Source organism: Leopardus geoffroyi, chromosome X, assembly GCF_018350155.1.
Source record: "Leopardus geoffroyi isolate Oge1 chromosome X, O.geoffroyi_Oge1_pat1.0, whole genome shotgun sequence".
Classification (NCBI taxonomy): Eukaryota; Metazoa; Chordata; class Mammalia; order Carnivora; family Felidae; genus Leopardus; species Leopardus geoffroyi.
The window spans coordinates 2,509,301-2,515,497 of NC_059343.1; the positions used below are offsets into that span (position 1 = coordinate 2,509,301).

General features: G+C 39.0%; 1 pseudogene; it reads left to right on the forward strand.

Moving 5' to 3' along the window:
- The first annotated feature begins 764 nt into the window (after positions 1 to 764).
- LOC123595587 lies at positions 765 to 916 on the forward strand (annotated as a pseudogene).
- Positions 917 to 6,197: the final 5,281 nt, after the last annotated feature.

The window sequence follows — 6,197 nt, forward strand, 5'->3', positions numbered from 1 at the left end:
CTTAAGATTTTCTCCTATATTTGTGCAAAAAATTGATAGTTTGATGTTTTACATTTAAGTTGAAAAACTGGCTATCGTGCTTGCTTACGGAACTGAGTCATGCAGTGTTTGGCCTTCTGTGTCTGGCCTGTTTCACTTGGCACAACGTCCCCCAGGTTTACCCACATTCTCTGATATCTCAGGAGTTCCTTCCGATTGAGGCCGAACAATATTCCATTGGTCATACAGTCCACATTTTGTTCATCCATTCATCTACTGATTGTGTTGATGTGAAGACATTTTCTTCTCTCCATCGTTTCATATGCATTGCATTTATTTTATCATTTGTTTCCTTAGCTTTATGGGTTGTTGCCTAGTCCATTTAGAAAATCTTTTTGGGGGGTTAAGCGTCTGACTTCGGCTCAGGTCATGATCTCACAGTTCGTGGGTTTGAGCCCCGCATCGGGCTCTGTGCTGATGGCTCGGAGCCTGGAGCCTGCTTCCAATTCTGTGTCTCCCTCTCTCTCTGTCCCTCCCCTCCTCGTACTCTGTCTCTCTCTCAAAAATAAATAAACATTAAAAAATTTTTTTAAAAAAGAAAATCTTTTTGGGGTCTAAAGAATACATTTTGATATATATATGTCACATCCTTTGATGTAGACTCCTTTTGATGTCCTCTTTTGATTTCCACCTTAAATTATTGAGTGTTTAAAAGTACAGTTTTAGAATCCAAATAAGATAGTGTTCAGGTAGACTGGGTTTTTCATTGACTGTTTTATTATGTTATCGCTTCTCGGCCTTTTGGCTAAGATCAAGTGTACTATTTTATTATGTTAGGTTTAGTAAACCCAATATGCATAACGTGAATATATTAAAAGTCACTGTAAAATAGAACATGGCCTGCTGATGTCATACATGTGTTTAGAACAAAAAATTATCCTTGAGTTATGCTGATTTATTATGCTTGTTAATTTCCCTATGCCCTTAGTCTTTGACCTATTGGTGTGTGTTACTGTAAATTTTGAATTTATTCTTGTAATTATTTGAGCTTTAAAACTATAACTCTTCCAACTATTCCTAAGTTTTCCATGAACCACCATAAAATATTCCTCTTTATCTGTATGAATTCTTTTCATCTTGGATTAATTTTTCTTATTTTAATGTTAAACCAATTTTCTTTTTGGCATATTTATCTAGGAGACATATATCTCCTGGTTAAATCTGTACAAAATTTATATAAAAGATATATTTATATATAATATAAATCTAGGATATATATGCATGGTATAAATCGAGGATATATATATATACATATTATAAATTTGCTACATAATTTGGCTCAAGGCATACCTTTTACCAGTAGCACACATGTAAATATAATTTGCTACTCCAAAGAAGGAGATAGCAAACATAGATAAAAATATAGATTACAGAAGACTACATTACAGAACATCTTTTCACCAAAAGGCAGTATTCAGCAAAAAGACAAGCTTGGGGCGCCTGGGTGGCTCAGTCAGTTGAGCGCCCGACTCTTGATTTCGGCTCAGGTCATGGTATCACGGTTTGTGAGTTTGAGCCCCAAGTCAGGCTTCAGGCTCTGCTGTGAGTGTGCACAGCCTGCTTAGGATTCTCTCTTCCTCTGTCTCTGCCCGTCCCCTACTCATGCTTGCTCTCTCTCAAAATAAATACATGAACTGTAAAAAAAAAAAAAAAAAAAAAAAAAAAAAAGAGTCAATCTCTTTTGCAGCAGGAATACATACTGAAAGCACATATCACTCACAAAAGCTGTCCTCAACGTGTATAAAGAAAGTGAAAAGATTCTCGTTGAATATATTTTTGAGGTAGGTACCCACTGGAAAATCACAATGACTACCCCATATTAGGTTTTCTGTTTATACAAAAATGTACTAAGTCTGTTTAACATTTTCAACTTAATTTTTATAAGAGTATTTGACTTAACTGTACTGAGTAAACAGCCTTTGCCTTTTAGCAGAGATACGTTTTATCTTTTTAAAGTTCATCTTTACAAGAATAGGTAAGTTATCTGTTCCCGAGTAACTTGTTTGCTTTAAGTCGCTGGTTCCTGGACAGCAAACGCTACCACGGCAGGGAACGACTTTATCATTATCTGTCCTGGAAGTTTGCCTAAATTGAATGCTCTTCAATTAAATCTCTCATTAATTCAATAACATTTAAAGATTAAATGGGATCTTTACGGATGCATTTTGGGGGAGCAAGATGACAAAGACCTGTACATTTATGGAAACTATTTGAGTTAGTTAGTAGACCCACAAGAGCGTAACAAATACACGACTTAGTATTTTAGGAGGACATAAGAGCTATGGAAAAAATAAAGAAGACAGTGCAGGCTATGAATGATCAGAAATGTAAAGATGGGGAGGTGTCAGATTTTAAAACTAGATGATCAGGGCAGGTCTCTCAAAGATGTCGGGTTTGAGCAGGGTTTAGAAGCACTGAGAGGGCTGAGTATGGTTCCGTTTGAGAGGGGTGATGTTTCAGGGAGGAGGACTAGTGGAGACTAATCTGGGAGGTGCAAATCTTCCAGGCATATTGGGGCAACAGCATGGAGGTCCGTGCAGCTGACCAAGTAGAGGTCGGTGCTCAGAAGTGACACTTTCACATGCAAGTGGGGTTCATAGACCGAAGGGGCCAGATTACGTCAGAACTGTAGTCATTCGGGCAACTTTGGCTATTACTCCCGAAGAAAAGACGTGAATCCCTGAGGCATGCTGACAGGAGGAACACAGACGGCTCATGTTTTCCCAAGAGGAACACAGGCCACCGTGTTGAGAATAAAAAGAGGTCAGAGTGAAGAGAGAGAGGCCAGTGACGCTGTTCCATGAAACAAGTAGAAATGTATGTATGGTTCTACCAAAGTAAAGCATGAGAGGTTGCGTCCTGCACATGCCTTGAAGGTGTGAATAACTGATGTAGTGGGGAAAAGAAAATAGGAGATGAGCAAAGACTTTGAGAGCATCTGAAATGATGGAATGGAGAAGCATGGAAACATGGAAACAGCAGGTTAGAAGGTGAGTGTGGGATGTCTGCTAAGCAACCAAACAGAGACATGAAGGAGATGGCTGGGTTTACTGCTATGAGTTGAGGAGAGTGTTCTAGTCAAGAAAAGCAAGTGGGGGAGACGGTGACGTGGAAATGCCACCGAAAGACCCGATACCTGGTGAGGTGGCCAACGGAGGGAAGATAAAGAGAAGGAGAGGGCAAGAAAAGTTAACAGCAAAAGAGAAAAATGTAATCTCCTGGATATCACATCTGTTGTGCTCATCAGGAAACCTAGGCAGCTGGAGGAACCTGTCACACAAGCTGGCACCCCGTAAATACTTGTTGAATCAACATGAAAAAGACACATGTGATGCTGGTGATTACTAAAGGCATAGTGATCCAGACAGCTGTGCTCCCTGACATTCAGTCACAAGGCATAAAAAATCATTCCGAGCTTTCCGTTGGTAGGTGTGAAATAAGGATCATCAAGCAATAGTGAAGGTAAAAAGGCACCTGCAAGTCTAGCAAACGCATTCAAATTTAATTGTATTTTTTCCTCGCAGATAAATGCAACAACAACAACAACAAAAAAAAGGCAAAAAAAAAAAAAAAAGCTCTCGTATCTTGTAGGTTAAAGGAAGGAAGGGGTTTGCTTTCACTCATGTAGGATTCTTCATGACACTGGACAGTTCTTGAAGGTCGTTTGCCTGATAGTGGGGCCAAAGTGAAGATGCCATGGCAACCAAGGACAGCTTGCGGCTCCCTGCGCTGGATAAATAGCGTTCTTGAGAAATGCTGTCGCAGATTTAAGAACGCTGAGACAGAAGTCACATAACAATGATAAAATTTCCAACCAGATGCCCATTCAGCGTTGCATTCCTGCAGCCAGTATAGATAGCCAGTCTCGTGTTACGCCGTGGACAGGCACTCGCGAAAGGAGAGTGGCCCTAAGTGGTTCCCATTATTGCACGTGAGTAAATGTGCTTCAGAGATGGGGAATCACGTACCCCATCTATGGGGTTAAGACTACGAAACCTCACAGCAAGAACATCTTGGGATTAAAATCCACATATCCTCACTCTGTGTTCAGCATGCAGCTTTCCATGACTCTATTTACATGCATAGCAAAACTTTGTTGCGGAGTAAATGAATGGACGATAACATGTATTGCAGAACAAGGGAGGAAGGAAAAATTATGTTCTTGCACTCACAGAAAAAAAGGGAGGGAGGCACACATGATTTCTGAATGCTCACTGATATATGCAAAATATTCATACAGTAGAAAAAAAAAGATCGCTTCCAAATTTAGTATAAATTCAAATGTTAGCAACATTTATGAATAAAGTCATTTTAGGTACTCAGTTACACTGGGGATTATTGAAAGTCAGGATGAAATTCATTCAAAGCGAAGAATGAACTTTTATAAACCATGGACGTCTGGTAACATTAAACCCGGGACAGAAGGACCGCCCTCACCAAAAGCACCAAGCCAGATGGTGCTGGGGCCAAGACTCTGAAAATCTTTATTTTATTTTTAATTTTTTTAAAATCTTTATTTATTATTGAGAGACAGAGAGACACAGAGCGTGAGCAGGGGAGGGGTAGAGAGGGGGGGAGACGCAGAATCCAAAGCGGGCTCCAGGCTCTGAGCTGTCAGTGCAGAGCCTGACGCAGGGCTTGAACCCACAAACTGTGAGATCATGACCTGAGCCGAAGTCGGTTGCCTAACCAACTGAGCCACCCAGGCGCCCCAAGACTCTGAAAATCTTAATGAAGACATACCTCTGATGATATAAGAGTCCTCTGGAACAAAGTAAAATAAAAATTTTGGTCAGATGATATAACTAGCTGTAGCCTGGTGTAAGATTGTGATAGATCACACAAATGAAATTGGCGTGAAGATATTATTTGTAAATATAACGTGAAAAAAATAAAAATAAGGCTCTCCAATTGATGTAAATTGTACATTAATAGTATTAGCCATGTGATCAGGAAGATATGATCTCAAGATCATTAGACGAATGTGGGGGAATACAATATTCAAATAGATTACATACATACGTCAACATTTTCATGCACCTGAAGCGTGTGCAGGAAATAAATACAACTAAAATGTCACTGGGAACCATCTCTGCCTATCAGTTTTGCATTTTCCAAGACTCTTCTATATGACTGCCTTTCCAAAATTTTCTCAAATATAATACTTTAAAAGTAAAATGTGGGGCACGCAGGTGACTTATTTGGTCAAGCGTCCGACTCTTGATATCACCTCAGGTTGTGATCTTGGGGTCCTGAGATTGAGCCCCCTGTCAGGCTCCGTGCTGAGTGTGGAGTTGGCTTGGGATTCTCTCTCTCCCTTTCCCTCTCTATGCTCAGGTGGGGACTTGTGCTCTAATAAATAAACATTGAAAACAAATAAAAAATAAGAGTAAACAAAATTTGATATAAAGCCTAATTAATTAATGGGTTGGCTTTTGTTACATACGGTTTGGTAGACATTTTGCATAAAATAGAGCATCCAGAAATTCATATCAAAGTATAAAACGAGTTAATACATAATGGACTCCTTCATATTTGGATGTATATAAAGGTAAAGGAATAACCACTTGGGGAAACAAAAAGGTGATTCTTATCAACACTCTCCTTTACCTGTCAGTCAACAGCTAAATCCTATGGATCACATATTTCAAAGGAAATAGGAAAATAATACAGTACAAGAAAAAGGGGCGGGAAACTTTTGTTTAAATAATCTCAGAGTGGTAAGTGATTTCAGGAATAAACTTCTTTAAAAGTTGGGTATAATAGGAGCACCTGGGTGGCTCAGTCAGTTAAGTGTCTGACTTCAGCTCAGGTCATGATCTCGCAGTTCATGAGTTCCAGCCCCACTCCAGGCTCTGTCAGCCTGGAGCCTGTTTCAGATTCTGTGTCTCCCTCTCTCTCTGCCCCTCCCCAACTCATGCTCAGTCTCTCTCTTAAAAATAAATATTAAAAAATTTTTTAATAAAAGATGAGTATACTAGAGTACATTTAATGCACTGCTCAGGGAAATACCATAAGCAAAACCAAAAGATATAAAAATAAGTAAAAAAAAAAAGAAATAAAAATAAGTAAAACTATTTTAGTGTATAAAATAAATATAATGTGTACTTTAAGATATACACATATAAATTAATAACAAGTCCAATTGAGAAACATGG